Source organism: Sylvia atricapilla, chromosome 1 (genome assembly GCF_009819655.1).
Source record: "Sylvia atricapilla isolate bSylAtr1 chromosome 1, bSylAtr1.pri, whole genome shotgun sequence".
In the NCBI taxonomy this organism is placed as follows: domain Eukaryota; kingdom Metazoa; phylum Chordata; class Aves; order Passeriformes; family Sylviidae; genus Sylvia; species Sylvia atricapilla.
Genome location: NC_089140.1, coordinates 140952879 through 140976180, shown reverse-complemented (window position 1 = coordinate 140976180; position 23302 = coordinate 140952879). Strand labels below are relative to the sequence as shown.

Here is a 23302-nt window from a genome sequence, read left to right as displayed (position 1 = left end):
CTCACATCTTCTACTTTTCCCCCTCCTGACGATCCTGATTTCCCTCCTTGGGAACAGCTTTCCAGACCTGCCACCCAGCACAGCACTCAGGAGCATTATAAATCAGGGACTCCCCCAAATCACTCAGCATCAGGTCTGCTCCACCACACAGACTCCTGGCACAGCCATCCCTCCCCAACAGCCCACTGCTCACCTCTGCACCACCTCTGCTCAGGGACAGGGGCAGCAGAGCTGTCCTGACCTTCCCCACTCCCCCATTGGCTGACTGTCAGCATTTTCACTATCAGCCACATCTCTCTCACCCATAACCTAGGGGCATTTCTCTTAGCACGTAGCCCAATCAGGGTTATTGTTATTCTGCAGCACTTTTCTCTGTATCCTTTGCAAAACTGGGCCATATGACGAAAATCTCAGGTAGAAATGTTATTTCTGTATCTTTTTGCAACAATCCCCATTTCAGCTACTTAACCCACTGCGCCTCTTGATATTCAAAAGCATCACTCCTCAGACTTCGACCCTTGCCAGTCACCATCAACCAAACCCTTCCCACCTCCTCCCAAAGAAGAGTTCCACAAGCTCCCTTTGGGGGCATTTGGGTCAGACCTCTCAGCCCCCCTTGTCCCCCTGAGGTAGCCTGATCACACATACTAACATAGAAGTACTTCCCTCCTCCACTCCACTGGCAATGCCAGTTTCATCCAACTGCTTGTCAGCTTCCCCCACAACAGCCACTGCCTGATCCCACCCCATGCTGCCCCTGCAGCACACAGGACCTCCCACCACCCCACTGCAAAGGCTGTCCTGGCTGCTGCCTTGCAAGCCCCATGGAGACCCATGTTTGCTATGAAAACACTAACATTTGGTTTTCGCAGTGTAGCAGGTCCTTGGTGGTAGAAAATAAGGAGGATTCCTTCCCAGACCTCTCAGGAAGCAGCAGCTAAAACACGTGGCTGCAAGCTTTTAGAAGAAAAGAAAATTAGTGGATAGTGACAGCTGCTCTGTGGCTGTCACTATCCACCCAGAGACCCTGCTTCCATCACAGCTCCTGCCACATCCTGAGATCACCTTTGGATTTGATCAGGTTGCCATCAACTATAACAGGGGTTTAAAAAGGCATCAAAGAACTTAGCAAGAAGTATGGGATGCAACTCAGAAGGATTTTTTAAACAACTGCCTAACACACCCATACTACTTGCTGTATTACTGCAGCAATAATATTAGCACTCTAATTTCGATCATGACAACACACCTTCAGTGTAAATACGAAGGAAAGCCTTAATTCTCTTCCTGGTAAGCAAGAACGGTTTAGACAAATCTTTAGCACCTCAGTTGACATGCCTGGGGACTGCTTTTGCAGATCTTTCCGAGTTGTTAAATCCCAGATGGCCAGATATGAGCAATGTGTGGCAGAGATTAATAGTGCTGCTTTGGAAGGGGCACCTGACACTGTGTGACCAGAGCAGTGTGATGAGCAAGGATATCCTGCTGCCTGGAACACTGTTATGGACCACCTACAGAAATTGTACAGGTCATCTTTGGTCAGGGTGGCATTCCTCTTTTCTACTTTTTCCCCATCTAGTTTATGTCTCAGAGTTAAATGGGGAGAGATAGACAATTCTGAGGGCTATGCCTGTGACCTGCCTCAAACATCTGTCCTAAAGCAGGGTGAAACATCTCTGGAAATGGTGCAGTCTTTCAACTAATGCTGGAAGTAGTTAGACAGCTACTACAGAACAACTGCTTAACTTACAAGGCAGCTGGGGTGAAACACATCCTAATCCATCTCTCCAGGTTTACTTTCACTCATCTATAAAATGGGATAACAGCACCATCCCAGACTCTCCTGGAGTGAGAGGCTGAGCTCATGAATCCCCAGGTCTTGGCCAGCCACCACACTGACACCTGATGGAGGTACACAGAACCTCAGACCCATCTGCCTAAGTCAAAACCCTCAGCACCCTTCCCCTCCCCTCAAGAAATAAAGGTGCTGCCTTCAAAATAAGGTTTCAGTACAATATTAAGGAATGTGATGTGAACAGAGATGAAATGTGCAATACTGAAGTTAATCACAGGAAATAGGGGCTGGAAGGGAATCCCATGAGAGCGACACATTTATTTCATTATTATATCACAGACGACATTAAGCATCCACTGAATCCCTCAAGGCAGAAGTCTTGCATAAAAAGCATCCCCATTTACCAAGCGTGATAGAACCTGAAACTGTTCTATAAATAAAGGTTATTTACAAAGAGCTGTTAAATATTTATTTTTCTCTGGAGACTCAGTTCTCTGTTCATTTATCTCTGTTGCAGAATCATTTGGTACAGGGAGCAGAGGAGCTCACCTAAAAAAAGACTAGGAATCTGTCCAGAGCCTGATCCGGACACAGCACCAGCCTCCTCCACAAGCTGGCGAGGAAAAGCATCCAACCTGACACAGAGGGAACACGAAGCAAACAAAACAGGCATGATCTCATTCAGGAGGCAGAGGTAGAAGAAGGAACACCAGTGACACAGCAGCGATAAATAAATGCTATCACACTGCTTCATCCTTACAGGGCTGCCTTGGCACTGTACATTGAAAGAAGTGACAACCTTCAATTGTGAAGAATAACTGCAGATTTGCATTACATTTGCTTTGTGTCTTAGGAACAAGAATACATTTCTCACAACGAAAAATTAGTGATTTTTTACTTGTTCTTTTTTTTAAAATTTTTTTAAGCTGACAGATCAGAGTGGGGGACACATGACACAGGCTCAACGAAAAAAAAAGTGGCTCTGGAATACACTTCACTGCTACTAACCCTTTGTAGTAGTAATTGTAATAGTTCTTACTCCAGCTTGCCAAAAGCTGAGTTTTAATTAAATATTAAAAAGCTATTTGTTAAAATAACGTTTCCATAGCAACTAGAGAAAGCTAAAATACCCTGGCGCTTCTGACTCACAGCATATTAATCAACCACCAGCTATTATAATGAGCATCTCCCTGCAAGCACCAGCAGGAGCCACCGAATGCCTGAATCCAGAGCTGGCCTCTGCTCCCTGCGTGCTGGCTGCCTGCTCCCAGCACAGGCAAGCCCGGGGAGTTACCTGGGCTCAGCCCAGGGATCACATGCCCAAATATTTTGGGGAAGCCATGCTGGAATCCCCAGGGTCAGGACATCCCTGTGGGAGCACAGAGGGGAGGTGGCACTGGGCAAGGGGAAGTTCTGGTGGGGGCCACAAGGAGAGCAGCTCCCCACATACCTGCAGCAGTGGGGGCTGAGGTGGCTCCCTCCCACCAAGCCCCAACCACCTGCCTCCAGTGCTTGCCTTGCAAATGCAGTGCTCATACTACATCTATTTCTGTAATTTTTTTTTTACATCATTGGAATTATTTTTTGTAGCAAGCACCTTCCTACTATTAGGCCAACTGTGCAAAACTGAAGGAGTGATTAAATCTTGCAGGGACAAACAAGCTCTGCTGCTCAACCAGAAAAGCTTATTTAACAGATTCAATAAACAAAGAATGGCAGACAACCACTCCCCCATCACATGTAATGCCCCCAAAAGATGAAAAAACCCTTCTATACTCTATCCATGCACCACAACAATGGCAGACTCAGCCATCCAGCAGTTAAAGCTGCCTGACATGTGGCTGCTGCTGGTCCTCACCACCAGCCTTTGGGAGGCTTTGCCCTGGGGACACTGTCAGAGGCAGTGGAATGTCTCCCATTGCCTTGTCCACGAGGAGAATCACCATATGGTCCAAAGTGATGGGAACAATTGCAGAAGGGAGTTGAGCAGTTCAGGCCAGGGCAGTATTACCTCAGGGGAAGAATACAGGGGAGTACCTCAGGGGAGGGAGAAGTGCAGCTACATTGGTCAGATGGAGTTGGAAACCACCTTCCTCCTCCTCAGTGACTCAGTTTTTTGCTTTTAAGCCCCCTTCCTCCCTTTTTTCCAATGAAAATAAATATCTAACCACGCAGTTATTAACCAAAAGGAATGTGATGAATATTACAGCATCTGTATGCCAGCTTCGGTTTCCTGCTGCTTTGTTTGGGTGTCACAGACTGTGGCTATGACAACCACAAGCAGTTATTGGACTGATGTAATTTGTGACATCATACTTAATGGAAAAGAAAAGGAAGACACAGTATCAAAAATAAGAATGGAGCAAGATCCCAAAGAACCACCAAACTGGGGCTGCTGGAGAGGCAGGCAGAAGCAATCCCACCCCTACCAAAGCCCAGGCAGCACTCAACTCCTGGGAAAACCTGCCCTGGGCTGTGATAGGAACTGCAGATCAGCAGTTACAGGAACGCAACCCTCTCACCCCTTCTAATCTTGGAACTGTAATGGAGACTTTTGACTATGTCTCATTCCTCCTGACTAAATTTCTCCTGACCTCCAACCAACTTCTCTTCTACCTCTTTATCCTTCAGTTTTAATAGTATTTCTCTCCTTTTTAAAATAAAACAGTCTATCCAAAATTTCCAGATAGTTGCCTGAGGGAGCACTGGGAGAACGAGCATTGATTTTGTGAGTAGTGCACTGTCTGGAGAGGTGGCTTTGCTGGTGACAAGTGACAGTTTCAGGGCTGCCACAGCTAGAGCCCAATCTCTTGCCCCATGTAAGAGCAAGGAGGCAGCACCACTGTTGCATTTGGCAAAGCCATTTCTGTAAGTAGTTCTGGCATCCTTGAGACACACTGTTGTCATTTTCTCTGCAGAAAACGTTTGCAAATTCACTGCTCAAGCTCCAAGAAACAAAAATAACCCCAAATCCTTCTAAATCTCATCTGATAAGAGAACAGCTTACTGCAACAAGGTTTTTTGGTTTTTTTTTATAAGTTATACATCCAGAAACCTTGACATAAGTGAGTTAATTTTTTCAAGCTACTTTTGCCCAAAGGACAGCTCCTCTGTCCTTCCTGCCCCCCACCAGACCTGCTGCGCCACTGCAGTCCAACATTGCAGCCTGCCCTGGGCATCCTGTGATCTGCAGCCACCTCACCACCTCTGTCCTTACACAGACATTCTGGGGTGGGAGATCAGCCACACAACCATGTGCCAGCTGAGGATGCTTCTCCTCAAGCACATACAACCTGAAGGAACCCCTCTGCTGCATCCTCCCAGGGCTGGGTTCCCCACCAAGAGATGGCTCTGCCTTGCAGAGAACAAAACTCCATCAGGTGAATTCTGCCCATAATAAAGTGGGCATTGCTTTTAAACAGCAGGACAGAGATGCTGCCTTACAAAGGGATGGGGAATTAAAGCCTAACAGGTGAAGCAACCACCACTTGCAGCTTGCTCATAAATGTTCCGAGGCACACTGGAAGTGGCAGGAGCTTCCCAAACCAACACCTTCCCTGACAGCTTATAGCAGAACGTGTCAGCTCTTGGTCTAGGCCCCTCTGCAAGGGTGTCAGTCAGAGCCACCCCAAGCCACTGTTGACACCCACACTGCCACCCCTCACAGGGGACAGGCTCATCTGGGAGCAGCCACTGGCAAGTTTGACCTCCAGCTGCTGGTGCTCAAACAGAGATAGGGAAATTACAAGAAAGCCTCTTTTTCCTTCTCTTCATCAGTTCTCTCATAGAACAACTGAGACATTTTATAGGGCAACACTGCAAGAAGACAGAGGGAACAGGCTTAGAAGAGCTGAATTCTGTGCAGGAGGCAAGTTTCTCAGTCAGCACTGTCCCACTGCAGCCATCTCATCCTCCCAGTTCCTGTCATGCAGCCAGAGTGTGAGAACACAGGTAAAAGGGAACTTCCAGTCTCCTTCCATTGCTGAGCTGTGATTGTATCTTGCTACAGTAATTTCAGAGCCATCTGAGACTACACAGCAGTTGCCTGGGGAGCTTCCAAGGAGGCTACTCTTGGCTTTACCCCTCATAACACAGCTATAATATATCAGAGGCACCTGTGGATTACATGCCTGTATCAGCACTGCTGTTTTACTTTGATTTAATGACACAGACAACACCTACATGGGACCAGCAAGTCCTCCTCTGAAGAGCAGGAGAAGGTCCCCATGTTCAACACCTTTGTGGAATCAACCACCACAGGGGTGCATTAGGAAGTAGATTCATTAGGTCCTGAAAAAATGCTTCCCAGATTTTAACTCCCTACCAAACAGAAAAATAATCAATTTTGGTTTTAGATGAGCAAAAAGCTTTTCTAGGATGTGGATATACTTTGAGAGACACAATATAAACACATGGGATACTTCTGCTGAATTTTTTGTCACTAAAATTGGTATCTATTCATCACTCTGAAGCCAACACAGCTGTAAAAAACAGAGGCCAGAGCCCACCCTGTGCAATGCTTTGTAAGTGACTCACAACAAATAAGCCCTACAGCTCAATTAGCAGGTCTTGTGTGACAGTCTAAACACCAAGGAGTTAGAAGAAAACATTTGTGATTCAAAGGAAGAATATGAACCATAGACCTTACTAAGGGAGATCAATACAAAGCACTGTCATCATTTCACATCCCTTTTTTCTCCAGTAACTTCACTCATTGCCAGTACCCTTCACAAAAGGCTGAAAAAAAGGATTCATTTTTTTTGCTTACCAGTTTCTGAATGCTTGATAGGTGTTTATTAGGGAATTTTTACCACACCTTCACCAAACATGGATGGACTACCCCTTTCTTTTTCAGGATGATTTCAATTTGGGGTTTTATTCCACTCTAGCCTAAATAGATTTTTGTTGTTGTAACAGAAAACAGGCTTAAGCCACTGAAATGAAAACAGAAACAAAACTCTGCTGATGTCCAAGTAACCACAGATTGCCATCACCACAGAACAGGGTAAAAACAGGACAGGAGTTGACCTGATGATAAAATTCTCAAAAAGAACCCTTACTCAACCCCTTTGCTAATAAAATTTACTTACAGAAAGCAACAAAGCCCATAGCAACAGCATCCAAATTTTAGCCCTGTTATCCAGCCTCAGAGCAGAGAAGCTGCCTCAGGAGCCCACACTGTGCCAGGCACACAGCCAAAGGCTCCAAGCAGCACTTCCTGAGGTTCCTTTAGAACAGCACTGGCTGGCCCACCTGGAGAGCTACAGACTAGCCACAGCTGCTGGGAAATCCCAGCCCACACCCTTCAGCAATGCATAGGAAAAGGTGGTAGGGCAGCCCTCCTCTTCAAATATACATTTTCAGGGCTTTTTTTGTTTTTCATTACATATAAAAGTTCCTGGCTAAGCTGCTTTGAAGCAAGTGTGCAATTGTCTCCTGAGATGTAAAACTTCCTTCAAAGCTATTTTATCACATTAGGGAAGACCCAAATATTGGATAGTTTCTATTGTGATGACAAGGCCGGGGTGTTGTCCATACACACAAAAACAACCTCGCAGCCAATCTATGCTCTTTTTCCCTTGCAAAAGATGCAAGCTCACTTCCCTCAGGTCTTCATCAAGATTTTGTCTTCCCTTAGCTGGTAAAGCTTGGAAACAGCAAACAAGCTTCAGATGGTGCTAATGGTACATTCTGCTGACCATATTCTCAGTTAAATGCATTCATGTGGTTTATATCTGTAGTGAGATAATCATTCAGCCTATGTGGTAATACAATGCTGGCTTTATTTTATGGGCTGCAAAGAGGTGCCAAAGGCACTCAACTCGTTCCAAAAGACTGGATTTGCTGTAAACATTTCTTGAAATGTCTTTAAAAGAAAAAAAAAATAGAAGATTCTCCTTCTGTTTGGGCAAGCTTGGATTTCTCATGTAAAGGAAAATAGAAAGAAAGAGCTACTCACTCACACCACTTGATTTCTTACATCGTGGTAATCTCCTGGAAGGCAAGCAGTACTTCTGATACCTACAAAAGTGGAAAAAACATGTAAGTCAGGGAGAAAAATAAAACAGAAGAAAATAGCAGCCACCCCTTCCCCTTTATCACAGATAATTTTTGTTTTTTACCAGCACCAGGAACGCCAGCAGGAATTCCAGCAATTCCCTTTTCCACTTACCACCACTAAAAGGCAATTTGAAAGTTTTGGTCCTCCAGCCCTTTTACAGTAACATGATGAACCATGAGAGCCTCTTGGGGGGAAAAATTTTCACATTTCTTAGGCCAAGCAGATAGTGGAGAGCGCTCACACTGATGTCCTAAGACACTTCTACTGTGGTTTGCACTGGAAATACCCACAGAACATCTGCTGCAGCTGCCATGTTCCAGAACAAACTCTTTGGCTATTGGGAACTTCTACAAAATGCCAACAAAATTGTCCTTCTCCTCCTTAAAGGGACTCACCTGCTGTCTCCCAAAGCTAAAGCTGGCTTTCCTCATTTTTGCCTTTTTTTTTTTTTTTCCTAAAAAAACAGGAGAGAAAGGTTTAGCTTCAGCAGCTGCAAGAGCCAAACTGAACAGAAAAATATTCCCCTTTGGCAATGGCTGTATACACACCTAAAAACCACTGTGCCTGCAGGTCTGCTCGAATGGCTAAAGAGATAATAAACAGCCAAGGGAATGCTCCGAGTAAAAGAAATACAAGCAGAAAACCACCCCACAAGCCCCCCAGGAAAAGAGGCAGAAGTTTACTGATTGCTTCAGCAGGACTGTGAGCACAACCTGCACTTTCAGCTCAAGCTGAAGTATTTGGGTTTGAAACTCCAGACTCCTGTTATCTACTCTGATGAAGGTCCACTAACAAACCCAAAAGAAATCACTTGGAGTCTTTTGCTGCTTCCCAGCAGGTTAGGTTGATATTTTTTTGGATCTTTTCAAAGGAAGATATGACTTGATTTCCTGAAAGAGCACACTGGCTACTGGAGAAGCTGGGAAGCCAGAAGCTATTACACAACCATAACCATATTTTAAGAGCTTAGGCTAGAAAAAGCTGCATGTTTATTCACTGATAAAAGAGAAACTGCTTCCCGCTTTGCTCCATCTAAGAGTAAGGCAAAAAAATGCTAGCTGCACTGAATTGTAAAAGAGAAATAAAACACATGGGATAGCTGCAGATTTTGTGCTATTTATACCTCCAACACTTTGGGACCCAGCAGGCCACCTTCTGCTGCTCTTCCTCCCTCTTTTGGGTCAAATTCTCCATTCTCACATGGTAGGCTTAGGATGAAGCTGTTTCTGTATTTAATGGGTTTAGTCCACTTATATTTTACTAAATCTGCTATCTGAAATCCTGCTTTTTCAGTGCTGTGTCCAACACACAGAAGTGACCCTACAGCTTGCCAACAAAACTAATCCAAACCTATGAATAAAACACTACAAAAGAACAACAAAATCACCTAAAGTGCAACACAGTCCTCTCCTTCCCCAATCTCAAACTTTTGCTTAGAATGTTAAGTAAAATAAATATATAAGTGTCTGGTGCTGTTGCTTCTTCAGACCGTATAATGACCCTCACAATTTTTGGTACTTCTCCTAAAGACCCAGCTGGTGAAGCCTCTGCAAGGATCTTCTACACTTTTGGAAACATGAAGCAGAAAGAAATCTTCAGGGTTATTACATCCAATCCCTTGCTGTTGTAATCGTACTGCATGATCCTCTTCAGAAAGTATGCAAAAAGTTTCTGCCCCTTGTGGCTATGAGAATATGACTGGGTTTAATAGAACAGCTCAGAAACAAGCTGGTAATATATATGTGCATATATACACACACACATACATATTTCAGATCTTTCAAACTATTTCACAGTTCTGGGAGATCCGCTACTGCTCCTAACTTGGAGTTAGGAAACAGTGAAATGAAGGAGTCACAAACATGTTTTGTATAGAAACATCAGCTTTTTTCAACAGGTTGGTAATTACTATTGAAAACACTTGCTTGAGTTTGTTTGTCTTGAGCATCCCTGCGTAGGCAGCCCTTGAGCAGCCTCCCATGGGGACACGCTTATTCCAAGGCAGAAAAAGGCAGAACAAGGCAGGAGAAGCAACTTTCCTTGCCATGAAATCACAACTTCCCTGAAACGCATCACAGTGCTGGGATCAGGCAAATTCAGGCCAGACCTCCCCTCTGCATAGCAGGCATTCATACAGCCATCATCATTTCACCCACACAAGCTGTGCCACACCAACACCCACAGAGTAATGGACAAGAGCTGGGGAGATCTGTATCTGCTGACTCCCATGTGGTGTCATGGTGAGTACACCTACAGAACAGTTAATGATGCTCCCTGAGTTACCACACACCTCCTGGTTGACAGGAATTGCCTGTTTGTGTGTTTATGTGGCCCACAGCATGCAGTGAATAACTCCAGCTATCCCAGCCAATCTTCATTCTCTGCACACTGAGAAGGAGACTCAGCCACCAGCTGCTTCATCATTCTAGATTCTTTCCAAAACAACATCTCATGGCAAAACAAAACAAAATAAACAAAAAGGCTTTTATGTACTTTATAAACACCAGCACTCCACATGGTTTCTGCAACCCAAACACTACAGCACAAACCACCTGAAAATGGGATTATTTTGCTTCATTCACCATGGAGTTTTCTACAAAAAAGATAGATTGTCAAGATATCTTCAGAGAGCTAAAAGGTAAATCTCAAGCTGCTGTTACAACAGTAAAGAGAAATAATGGTACTTTTTAGATGCTTGATAGAAAAGTTCCTTTGAGATTCTCTCAACCTACAGAAATTATCAATTTTGCAAAAGCATATTTTACAGAGAGAAACTGAATTGAAAGCCCTGAAAGCACTTGCTTTCCCAAGCTGTGCTTGAGATGAAGGAAAATAAACCCCATACTCCTCTTGACTTCTTTTCCTGAAGAAGCCAGTTTGGTGGTTTAAATCCTGGGATCAGCTGAAAGCCTCCCCACGGGGCAAGTCGTGCCAACTCTCCACAGCTCCACCAGCTTTGGTGCTCCCCCACAGCACTGCTGATCCATCAAATGGCCTGACTGCCCCAATGCCCCAAACTGGTGGTACAGGCAATAGGCTGGGAAAACCTTCCTTCATTAAGCTAACATGCCCAGGATGTTTCTTTCTTTTGCTGCTGGCTCAGCTAGTTAGGAACCCTGCAAGTCCAGGATACAGGGTGGGGCACTGACAGCCACCCACCACGTCCCTGCTCCTCACTCCCTGGTGTTTGTATCATACTAGGCATTTATTAACTTTTCAGGGTAGCTTACACCTCTATTTCCCTAAAAAACACCCTGATCAAAATTACCAGCTTAGCAATCTGAATTACTTCTAACAGCAGACTAGCGATGCCTTCTATTGAATTAAATATGCACAGCTGTGTTGGAAATGGGGGGTTTGCAGCTTCTCCACTGCAGACTGTTATTACAGCATGATTAGCAGATACAAATGCTCCTGAGAGTAGTCTGTCTCCACACACTGAAAGTCGCAGTTATCCCAACAGATCCCAAAAGCCCCAACAGCTCCTGCTGGTCCAGCGCTTGTTAAACATTCACCAAACCTGGCAGACCACAGCACCATGGACTAACATGCTTATGTGCATCCTTGCCTTCAACACCTTCTCATAAAGCTATTAAAATTAACCCATCCCTGCCCCCATCCCTGCAACAGACAAAATACAACCGAAAGGTTACATCTAAACCCTAAATATGCAGTGAAAAAGCCACTATGAGCCCCCACAGTGCTCTGAATTCTCTGAGTAAGTGCATACACACTGTGCAGATGGTGATGCGTGGACAGACCACGGTGTATCTCCCACAGCACTCCATCCCCAGAGGTCTTATCCCTGTCCCACTCAGCACTCAGATGTCCTTCTCCAGCCTTTTGAAGAAAGCTTAAAAAGAGAGGGCTATTTTGACCCCAGAGCAGCTGCTGCTGGCAGCCTGAGCTCCCCCAGAAAACCACCAGTGCTGACCTGGAAAATACAGAGTAGGAGGCCCCTGCCATGAGCCATCATCTATCTCTACTTTGTTTGTGTGACAACCACTCACACAAGTTCCTCATCCATGCTGCACAATTTCCAGGGATCTGTGAGCAGAAGATGTCCCAAGGCTGCACCTCTCCAGCCTTAGCTTCTTCCAGGAAAGTTTCTATAAACTACAGGAATAGACCAAACCCCTCTTTGCAATGCCTTCTTGATATTACCAGCTGGTTTTGAAAATATTAGAGAAGCATAAAAATAAGCAAAGAGAAAATAACAGCAAAGAGTAAACAAGATAAAAACCAAATTAGCTGTCTTAAAAAAAAAAAAAAAGGAAAAATTTCATCATTCTAGGCATATTTTCACTGTGCAACACTGTCCCAGAAACTATTCCTCCTCTCTTAGAGATTTAGAAGATTTCAGAAAACGTGTTCTGTGCCAGGTTGAAACTGATCTCGTATCCCTCTAGGGAGAAGCAGGAGCGTGATCCTCCAGGGATGTGGATGGCTGAGCCAGGCAGCCTGGGCAGCCATCGAGGCCACCTTCACCTGACTGTCACCCCCAGGGGACTGCTCCAGCTCCCAGGGCACTCAGAGCTGCTCAGGACCCAGTTGTGCCCATCCATGGTTTTACCTGAAGCTAGTAAGAAGTGGTGTGGCCGTGGCCAGCAGCTGCAGTTTGCCTTGGCTACAAGGTGAGAGAGGGGCTGGCAAGGGCCTGGCCTGGCTTCCCTGGCACTGGACAGACAGACAGACAGACAGTGATCCTGCCACTTCTCATCGCAGTGCTCTCTTGAAAAATTAGCAAATGAACAACAACATTAACCCTACAGCCCCAGCATGGGGAAATGACCACCCACTTCTTCACCGAGTTCCTACAGCATTTCTGCACCTCACTTTCCAACATTAGGTCTAGTTCATTTGGAACCAGAGTGCTGAACCAGAATGAAAGAGAATGGGAAAGCATTGCTCAAAGTGGATTATATTTACTTTCCAACACATCCCCCAGTTGCAGATTTCAGCATAGAGAAAGGTATATTACTTTCTTTCCTATCTCCTTAACTGTTCCTAACTTCCTTCAACAAATCAAAGTGTTTTCTTGAAGGGTGAGAAATCTCAGTCTTGTACTATTTTAAATTGGCAGCAAGGGGTTTAGAGAAGGGAGAAGAACGTTTGATCACGTAAGAAAATTCAGCCAGAGAGAGAGAGAGAGAAAGTGATGTCCTGTAGGGTTCTGGCTAAGAAAAAGTTTGTTATTAATTTATTTGGCTTTTAGTAAGGTTAAACTATTTCACATTATTCCTCTTAATCCTTATATTTCAGACTGTCACCCTCTGGTTAGTTACCTACTTGGCCATAATAATAAAGGTGTTGGAAAACAGCTGTCGGACCGCTCCTCTGCCAGGGCCATGACTGAGAAATGTTTTACAGCACCGTGGTTGCTGCACTGTTATTGGACACTTTTTCTGCCCAGCATATGTACAGCAATATTTTTTTATTTTTAAGCAACCACGTTGTGGGCTGTTAACCTGCTAATTAATTTTCAACACCATGGGATGCCCCCTTACATAGTCACAGAATCATTTATGTTGGAAAGAACCTTTATGCCAAGTTGACCACTAAACCACTTCCATAAGTACCACATCTGCATGTCTTTTAAATACCTCCAGGGATGGTGACTTCACTGGACAGTCTGTTTCAGTGCCTGACCACCCTTCCTGTGAAAAAACTGTTTGCTAATATCCAATCTAAATCTCCCCCGGTGCAACCTGAGGCCACTTCCTCTCATCCTGTCACTTGTTACCTGGGAGAAGAGACCAACCCCACCCTGCTACATGCTCCTTTCAGGGAGCACTGCAGAAGTATAAGGTCTCTCCTGAGCCTCCTTTTCTCCAGGCTAAACACCCACAGCTCCCTCAGCTGCTCCTCATCTGACCTGTGCTCCAGACCCTTCCTCAGCTCTGTTGCCCTCCTCTTGACAATGTCCAGCACCTCAGTTCTTTCTTCAAGTTGAGAGCCCCAAAACTGGACACAGGATTCAAGGAGTCGTCTCACCAGTGCTGAGTACAGGGGACAATCCCTGCCCTGGTCCCACTGGTCACACTGCTTGTGATACAGGCCAGGATACCACTGGCCTTTTTGGCCACCTGGGCACAAACTGACTCATGTCCAGCCACTCTCAACCAGCATTCCCATGTCCTTTTCCGCTGGGCAACCTTCCACTCTTAGCCACACCTGTAGTCCCTATGTTCAGATCCATCCAGGTGTCATACAAATTTGATGGAGATACATGGTGAAAGTTGTACACTGGGGACAGAGCCAAAAATCACACACTCCTTCCACTACCCACCAAATACCCAAGCTCATAACAACAGCTTGTTAAATGCTAGAGTAGGAAAAACCAAAGAGCGAACTGTAGCAAACACAAGAGAAAAATATGCTACCCCAGATCAGTCCCCATGGTCTAAATGGATGCGCCAATTTGGGAAGGACAGGGGTCATCATTCAAGGCTGCCTGTAAGAGCAAGCAGGTAGGGAAAGTGTTGTGAGCAGCAACACATCAGCACAACTTCACGTCTGGATGATGCTAGAATGCAGCCAGAAACATCAGCAGCTATTGTCACTGTTAAGATCCACTGCCAGAGTCACAGTTCAAGGCCATCCAGTATGACTGTTAGGTCTGGCCTGGTCTCTCCAGTTTCAGCCTGATTTCCTCACCACATGACAGAGCCCGGCAGCAATCACTCTTTTCCCTTGCTATTTATTCATTCCCTCTTTTGTTTCCCTCAGCCCTCAAGCTGAAAAGAAAAAAAAAAAAAAAAACAAACAAAAGGGAAAAAAACCAAGACAGATCAAGACCAGACAGCGACTACATTTTGCTGCCATAAAAATAAATACAAGAGGAAGGAGTTTCCCTTTTCTGGCTGTTTAGTAGACCATTCCTACTTTTGGCTGTAAGCAAATGCGTTTGCAAATTCCTGCTGAACACAGCAGCCATCAGTGCAAAAGTGGTGCAAGAAATGAAATGAGCACAGGATATAAACATAAATCAAAAGATCAATTTGCTCCTCTCCAATAATTGTGTTTGTGCTTCATTTGCTCATGAAGACCAGCACTGTTAGCAGTTATTGAGTCTCGTTTTCAGTATGAGTGTCCATGTCCCTATATCTGGAAAGTTCAGTGAGAGGTACCTGGGTCAGCTACCAGTAATCACAGACCATGGGAAAGGCTGCTCAGAGTCCCTTATATGTTGCTATACATTCCTGTTTGGCCCTGAGCTTCAGCTGCTCTTCACTGCAAACTCATGGAGCTCCTATTTGATGGGAGCATCTCCCAGGGCATGTTCCTGCCCGCTGCAGTTCTCCCAGCCGCACAGCTCCAGCCCTGTCTCTTCAGTTTCCCCATGCTCCAGTAAACGGAGCCAAAAGGGGAAAGTCTGCATACACTGAGACCTCAAAAAAAGTGACAGACCCCAAGGACTGGGAAGGGTTGTGGAAATCCCCACAAAGCAGCTGCTTTTGTGGCCTTTTTTCTCTATCCTGGGGATAGACAACACAACCGGGCAATGTGTCTGCTTATTCTGTTGAAAATCAGTAATTCTGGGCCCATCCTTCCCCTCCAGCTAGACTTTAACTTTTAAGGCCAAGAATACAAAGGGATGGAATAAAACTCTCCTACAGCCTGTCAGTCTTGCTGTCCCAGAAATGTATCCTATCAATTATCACCTTAACTGCACTGATGTCTGTATTGAACACTGATTTGTTATGGGTCTGGGTAACACAGCCCTGAACAGCTTGGGATATTTTTGGAAACCAAGGCAACAGAGGTTGACTGAATATGTGATTCCTCCAGATCTAAGTACTATTGGAAGTTTGGATCTGCCTTACTTCAAGAGGTGGGCCCACTGGGAATCTCATGAGGTTTAACAAGACCAAGTGCAAGGGGCTACACCTGGGTCAGGGTATCAATCCTGGTATCAATCCAGGCTGGGGGATGAACAGAACAAGAGCAGTCCTGCTGAGACTTGGGGGTGCTGCTGGATCAGATACTGGACATGTTCCAGCAATGTGTGTTTGCAGCCCAGAAAGACAAACATCCTCAGTGGCATCAAAAGCTCTGTGGGCAGCAGGGTGAGGGGAGCAATTCTGCCATTCTACTCTGCCCTGGTGAGACCTCACCTGCAGTTCTGTGTCCAGCTCCGGGGTCCTCAACACAGGAACAACATCAATCTGTTGGACTGAGTCCAGAGGATGTCACAAAGAAGATAAGAAGGACAGAGCACCTCCCCTACGAGGAAAGGATGAGAGAATTGGGATCGTTTAGCCTGGAGAAGAGAAGGCTTTAGGGTGACCTAATTGCAGCCTTCCAGTACTTGAAGAGAACTTACAGGAAAGATGGGTCAAGAATATTTACAAGGGCATGCAGTGCCAGGATAAGGGAGAATGGGTTCAAATTGAAGGAGTAAAGGTTTAGATTAGATACTATAAAGAAATTCTTTACTGTGAGGGTGGTGAGATACTGTCACAGGTTGTTCAGGGAGGCTGTGCATGTCCCACCCTGGGAAGCATTTAAAGGGCTCTGAGCAGCCTGATCTAGTGGGAGCTGTCACTGTCCACGGCAGGGGAGGTGGAATGAGATGATCCTTAAGGTCCTTTCCAACCCAAAACATACTATGATTCTACTGGAATACATCTGGAGCACCGGATACTTTTTACAGCTTTCTACCCAATTCAGGATCCAGGATATAATTACATATCTGAGAGAGAACCCTGCTACTTCTTGGATACACCTTTGCCACTCGCTCCAGCAGAAGCAGGTTTGAACCAAGGAGATAAAGTGCAATTCACATTGTACTGTGAATACTGTTCAGGAGAAATGCACTTTCACCTTTTAAAAATCAGACAAAATCAGATTTCATACAAAATTTATCTTATCCTTCCACAAAACCAGCAACATGACATTAAGTTTCTTCTGCCTCATGATATATTTAATGAGGGGGAGAAAACCAGACAAGTGCACACCCCTTTCTCCAGTACTCCTTGTTATTCTTCCAGAACAATTCTTCAAAGCTTCTGAGATCACTGTATGTTACCTCCTTTTTGAAGGATCAGATACATTGCATCAAAAAGCATGCAGGAAAAGTTCTAGGGCATGAAACCAATTTTTGCACACTTTTATCTGGGTCAGCTTTTCTATTGATTCTGCAAATACTGTATCATTTTTTTAAAGTTAAGGGTTTTTTTAGTTTAAAAAGAAAAAAAAAAGAGAACATCAGAACTTAAGTCAAACATCCATCTGAGTCAAGGACTGGTTTTGTTGGGTGACTCCAAATCAGAAAGGCAGATTTTTTAATAATAAAATCCATCTAACAGTGAAGGGGCATCTGGATTGACTTCTAAATTCAGTAAATGCCCTCTTCCCATACTGTGTGTATTTTCATTAATGCCATTAATACCATCTTTGCTGTTAGGTGTACAAAATTTAACAACAGCTGACAACATCTAAAAAAGCTAACATGAAACAAACACATCAAAACCACTCAGACACATGTTTTAGCATTAATTCCTCCCTCCCTTTCTCTGCTTCTCTGCCAAGTTTTCCTCCATGGTTATGAACTATTTGGCACAGCCTCCAACTTTGCTTTATGTTGTTTCATCAACCAATGTGTGTCTTGAGGTGCACTGAAACAGAAATAATAAGTAAGAACTGGCCTCAGGTGACATCCTGTATTAGGAGATGATGACTTACTGCAGATATCCTGAAGCTCCTGTATCAACTTCATCTGTACACACATATGGCAGATGGAGAAAGAACCCTTTTTGAAGGATTCCCACCATTAGGTCACAGTTCATAGTATGGACAACTCAGAAAATTTACTTATAACTTCAGATGACAGCAGAAAAAAATAAATAAAGTAGTTGGGAATTCCAATTAGGTTGGTGAAAATAAAGAGCTAATGAACTGTCTCTCAAGTGCTTTTCCAGAATGGAATACTTTTACTTCTGAGAGATGCTTTTTGTGTATTTTGATAGTGGTGTGATGCTGTGGTGGGAACACGACCACACTGTCCAAGAGCCTGAATATCAAATGTGCTCCTGCTGGAAGCTGGGTGCCTGCTTTGACAAAACCTTGTTTCACAGGGATCTGGGCACATGGGAAGAGAGCCTGTCCACTCCCAAGTCAGAGCTCAAGAGGGGTCTGACTAAGAAGAGCATTTATTCCCTGGCTCTGGGACACTTGTCTGGCATGCTCAAGACCCAGAGGATTGTCTGGACAGATCCATCAACCTTTTTATACTCACTTTTCCCAGTCTAGAGAGCTCAGATGGAAATATGAGTAATCATTTCCATCACACCCACTGTCTGACACAAACAAAACCCCCAGCCTAACTGATTTCTGATATGCAAATGATTAAACCCCAACACTTTCTTGCCACGATTTTACCCAATTAAGCCTTGTTTTCATTAGGAATCTTGACAGTCCTGGGTTGCTGCTGGATGCTGCCTCCAGCATTGCACATCTGTAATCAAAGAGCTGCAGACAAGTGAGCTGCTGCCTTCACTGCAGCAGGGCTGGAGGTCCCTTTGCCCAAGGATGGCCCTCCTTCCAGAACCCCACCCTACTGTACTCCATCCAAGAGAGCTCCCAAGTACAGTTATTAATACACTTCTAACTGCAGCAATTATTGCTCTGTTACACTATGTCTTCTCTCTTCCCCCATCCATTAACTGGTTGCTTGGAGCTTTGCAATCTTTCAAAGAAAATGCTTTGAAAAACAAGACTGAGGAGGCTCACATTAAATTGGGAAATGAGCACGCCTTGCCGGCTACCCTGAGAAACTAGGACAGGCTTCTCTCGACCAAATCTCCAGGTATCTCTGAGGCAGTAACAGTCGGCACAATTCTTAAAATACGCACAGGCTGATGAAAGGCTGCCTTACAGCACTCACAAGACTTGCAGCATTAGTGCAGACTTCTAAAATCAAACAGACATGATGATTTATGAAAGAAGCCTCCAAAGAAGCCTCCAAGCTGCAGGGCTGTTTGCGGGACCCCCTTCCTTGCTCTGCCACCTCACAACACACCTAAAGCTCCCCTTGGGAAAGCCTGAGGTACCAAAGCGGGCACAAGCAGAGGTACCCACACCTTGGATGTTAGTCCAAATTCAAATCAGCAGCTGTTTCAGTGTGTTAAAGTGGGGTTGTAATCTACACCTTTCCAGGGCTCCTGACAACCAGCCACCATCCTGCTTTGTCCCTTGCTGGGAGATGTGGCACAGATGTCTGAGGGGAAAGTGGAGGGCTGAGCCGGGACAGCTGGCCAATGGATCCCCAAAATCTCAGAGAAGACAGCTCCAGAGCAGATTTTTAAAACAAATATCCCTTCCCAACAGGACACTTTCCCTGGTGGAAGGGCTTTCCCGTACCACATCCCAGGCCCTCTCATTCATGTGCTTGCCTCACACTGAAAAATCTTCATTACTGGAGAGGAGCTGAGTGCTACCATCCCTACGCTCCACTCTGTGACTGATAAAAGCCAGACTGAGTAACCAGCAAGTACCTTCCCCTCCTCTCTCACAAATGGGGAACAAGGGCTGCTTCCCTTCCACTGCCTTCCCCACCTTCCTCTCAAGTATCAAAGCCCCCCCACGCCAAAATGAATTTAATATGGTGTTTTCATCCTCTTATTATGGATAAAGCAAAGCAAGACTAATAGTTTTGGTTTACTTATGTCAGTTTAAATTAAGGCAAGCTTGCAAATCTGGCTTTGTTGCGGCCATCGCTCGATTGAGCCCACCACGACCCAGCAGTGCAAAATGCTGCCTGGTTACAACCCCTGGCAGACCCCAGCTGTGGCAGATGGTGCCCTAGCAGGGTATCTCCATGGCAGGGCATCTCCTTGGCCATCACTGTTGGCTGCCACTTCTGTGCCAGGCTCAGGGCTGTGGCACTCCAGTGCCTTCCTGTGGGAGGAAGAGTGGCCTCCAGCTTCTCTTGACACCATCACCCCACACTGACATTCACCCCACAACCTTGAGCATGCAATCCACCCAGCTTACTAACACCTCCTAATTGAAATATTTAGGCCACTTTGCCACAAATGTAGGTGGTTTTGCTCCTCTCCTCTTTCACGTGGACTTCAATAAACAGCTTTTGGCCACCTGTCCCACAGGTGACAATTTAGCGTCTTGAACAGAGCTATCAGGAAAACAGGTGAATGGATGAATGTTAATGTACAAATATACTGAACCTAAATGGACCCTCTCAAATGAGATTCAGAAATAACTACAGGAAATATAGTCAGAGATCACAAGAGAAACCTACTGGTAATGCTCAAATTTATACAAAATCATAGAATAGTTTGGGTTGAAAAGGACCTTTAATTATATATTAATTACAATTAAAATGGACCTTATTCCAGTCCTCTGCATATACACAATCTCTCAGTGAAGGAAGCATCTGCTCTAAACAATCTCCTATAAAGCAAATTAAGTAAAAACACCTTTAAACAAAGCTCAGCAACCCTCCAAATCCAGGCAGGGAAGTTACAGCTCTCTTTAGCCTGTCCTTCATGGAAGTTCACAGCAGTCTGTGGAATCAGTCATAACTTTCCCATTTGTCCTTTGCAACATTATGACAATTTCTGAATAACTGGGAAGCAGCACAGCAGCATCAACTGCAACATCCACTGTCTAAATGCAAACTGCAGAGTTTGGATTTAATTTGTATTTATATGGCTGTGTTTTCCAGATGAAATGTGTGGTCTAAGCAAAAAAAAATAACATCCAGAGTCTTCACTGCCTTCATCCAAACTCAGCCATTTGCTCTCACATGTCCCACTGAAACAACCAGGGTCCCACCTGTGCCCCAAAACCCCTTAGAGCACTCTGCCCTCCAGGAAGCTCTATAGTGCTCTGTTTAAAGATGAACAGTCCTCAAAAATTTTATTCTTCATGGAAGTTGTAATTAAAAAGGTTTTCTACTGTCCTTGCTGGAGTTTCACATTTTGAATGTGTGACAGAGCAGACATCGTGTGCAAGGAAATATAAATTCTGACTGCACAAAACTACTCTAAAGCCAGAACTTCAGGACTGGGTACCAACTGAATCAAATTGCTCAGATCTTCTCTGCTGCTAAAATAAAGGCAGAGTTTTGTTGTGAAAGCTTCCTGTTGCTCCTCAGTTTGCAGTAGAGTTTAACTAGAGACCTGTCAAGTTTCTAGTGTGCACCTCAAATAGCCTTGTCAAGTCATACAGTGAACAAGAAGCAGCCAAGGCAAGGTTTTATTGTCAGGGAATGTAAACAAATAATAGGCAGTGCTGTTCATCTATCTCAGGTTGGTGCACATAATTTTAATTAAAGCATTTATGTAAATACAGATGCAAATTAGGTTTAGTATAGCATCTGGCAAATTACTATCAAAGACCTGAGGCTACTGGCAAATTATCAGCATGAGCTCTCACAACGTGAAGGTATGAAATCCAATCTTGGTCCAGACACTGTATATTTTATTTGGCTTAAATTGGCAGTATAACACCATACTGACACATACAAAAGAAGTTACATAGTTTTCCGTTTGAAAAAAGAGCACTGGGGAGGTAAACCAAAATCCTTAAAATTCATCCTTTAGCCAGCCTGTGTCCAGAAAGAGAAAATCCATTTTTGCATTACTGCAACACCTACCAAAGAAACTCAAAGCATCTCTGAAATGTTAATTAATCCATACTTTCCCCAAGGGATATCTATTTTAAAGATGGTTATATGGAGCCTGCATTCATCTCGCATTTGCCAAAGACTCACAGGGGAAAAGCCACAGCCATCAGATCTGGACCTTGGCCCTGCCCCTCCACGTTCTCATCACAAGACTTCCCCTCCACAAAAATCACAGGAACTCGCTCACGCCAAAGAGGTGTGAACCCCTTTGGCCTACATATCACTGCCTCAAAGTGGTGTTAACCACAAAACCTTGCTTAACTTGCAGACGATTACAGGACAAGAAGAATAAAGAAAAACGAATCACAAGAGGAAAAAATCCCTAACATTTGAAAATTGAAGGAATCTTTAGATCATGCTGAAAGAATCTTATCTTTGGAAAACAAAAAGGTATGACCAAGGTAATCTTCACAGCAGTATCAGCATCAGCTTCTGCTATTTCTTCCCTCCAGGTTCATTCCATCTTTAGGGCCCTGGAAGGGGAGAGCAGTTCTCCTTCATTCAGAACCACCCAGTAAGACCAATGCTTGGAAAGAGGCAATAGCTCCTACGGTTTTAAAGCAGACTTAACTTGATCAACATCAATGATGCTTAAATGCATGCTTAACCTTTTCCCTGCAATACCCTTGCACATTTCCCAGGGTATGAAATTCCCACTGGGACTGGAAGAAGTGAAATTACATTTCCAATTTATTGAGAACAGATGCATTAAGTCCCTTGGAAACAATTAATATTGGTGATGAAGAAAAGGAGAAGGAAACATAGTAAGGTTTGGAGTTACATAGGTACATTCACAGCGTGACAAAATGTGACATATACATGTCGTATCATTACTATGACAACAGTGTCTGGAATATGTGTAACTGGAATTTAGTAAGCATATGGTCATATACTGGCCCCTTCCTGTGCTCAAAATGAAAAACAAAACAGAGGGACAGGAGCTAAAGGCATGAAGCCACAGACTGGCCAGTTTGCATTCCTTTGCCCTGATATCAGTTATAATGACTGCACAGTCATTCAAATGCTTTGCTTATTGACGTGTTATTTGTCTTTTGCATCTTGCTTCCAAAAAAACCCAAAAAACCTCCAAGAAACATAAAGGAATAGCAAGTGCTGGTTTTGAACACTGGGACACAAGTGTGAATTCCTACAGTAACTGTGATTTTGTAGCTGCAGGGAGTGCGTGGAAGGGGGGAAGGAGAAATGCTGATGTAATTAAAGAAATGATACTGAGGTAACACGTCCCATTATCTGTTGGAACAGGCTAAATGCGAGATCTTTTGGCTCCTGGAAACTGGACATCCCCGCTTTCCATGGCCAGTAAGAGAACTGGCACATCTATCTATTTATATATCTATATCTATATCTCTGTATCTGTATGTATATATGTATATGACACTTGCTGCAGAGCAGTTAACATTTCATGCTCTCCTTCTCCATAGCATGTCTGCATCTTTAATGGAGCACCTGCTCCAGCAAAATAATTTTCTGGGTCCCCTTTGCAAGAAGAAAAAGTGCCAAGTTTCACTGGGGTGGGGAGGAGTCAAGACTGTTACAAAGGATGAGACAATTCCCATACCTATTTTAGCAGAAAACCAAGCAAAAATCACAGCCTTACCATGTACTGGTTGCAAGTCAGAGCCCACATTCCTAAAAGAGGCCAGGTTGGCCATCTTGATGATTTCCTGTTGATAATCATATCTCAGTAGACTTTTTCATTTCTGATGACTTATTCGGGCAATTTCAACAGATTGAATGATTGCACTAGTTTTGCCAAAAGCAGTAAGTGACTTGC

At 44.4% G+C, this 23302-nt stretch overlaps 1 protein-coding gene across 3 annotated transcripts in view; it reads right to left on the bottom strand.

The window, feature by feature from the left end:
* ZHX2 (zinc fingers and homeoboxes 2) overlaps window positions 1-23302 on the bottom strand; it is a 75197-nt gene that overhangs the window by 35079 nt on the left and 16816 nt on the right. Inside the window, exons 2-3 of one of the 3 annotated variants that reach the window (XM_066335485.1) lie at window positions 8252-8310; window positions 7755-7816 (exon numbers count right to left, since the gene is read on the bottom strand). The gene's annotated coding sequence lies outside the window, so the exon portion shown is untranslated. The remainder of the gene's footprint in view (window positions 1-7754; window positions 7817-8251; window positions 8311-23302) is intronic. The other 2 variants (XM_066335493.1, XM_066335502.1) reach the window with 2 other exon arrangements.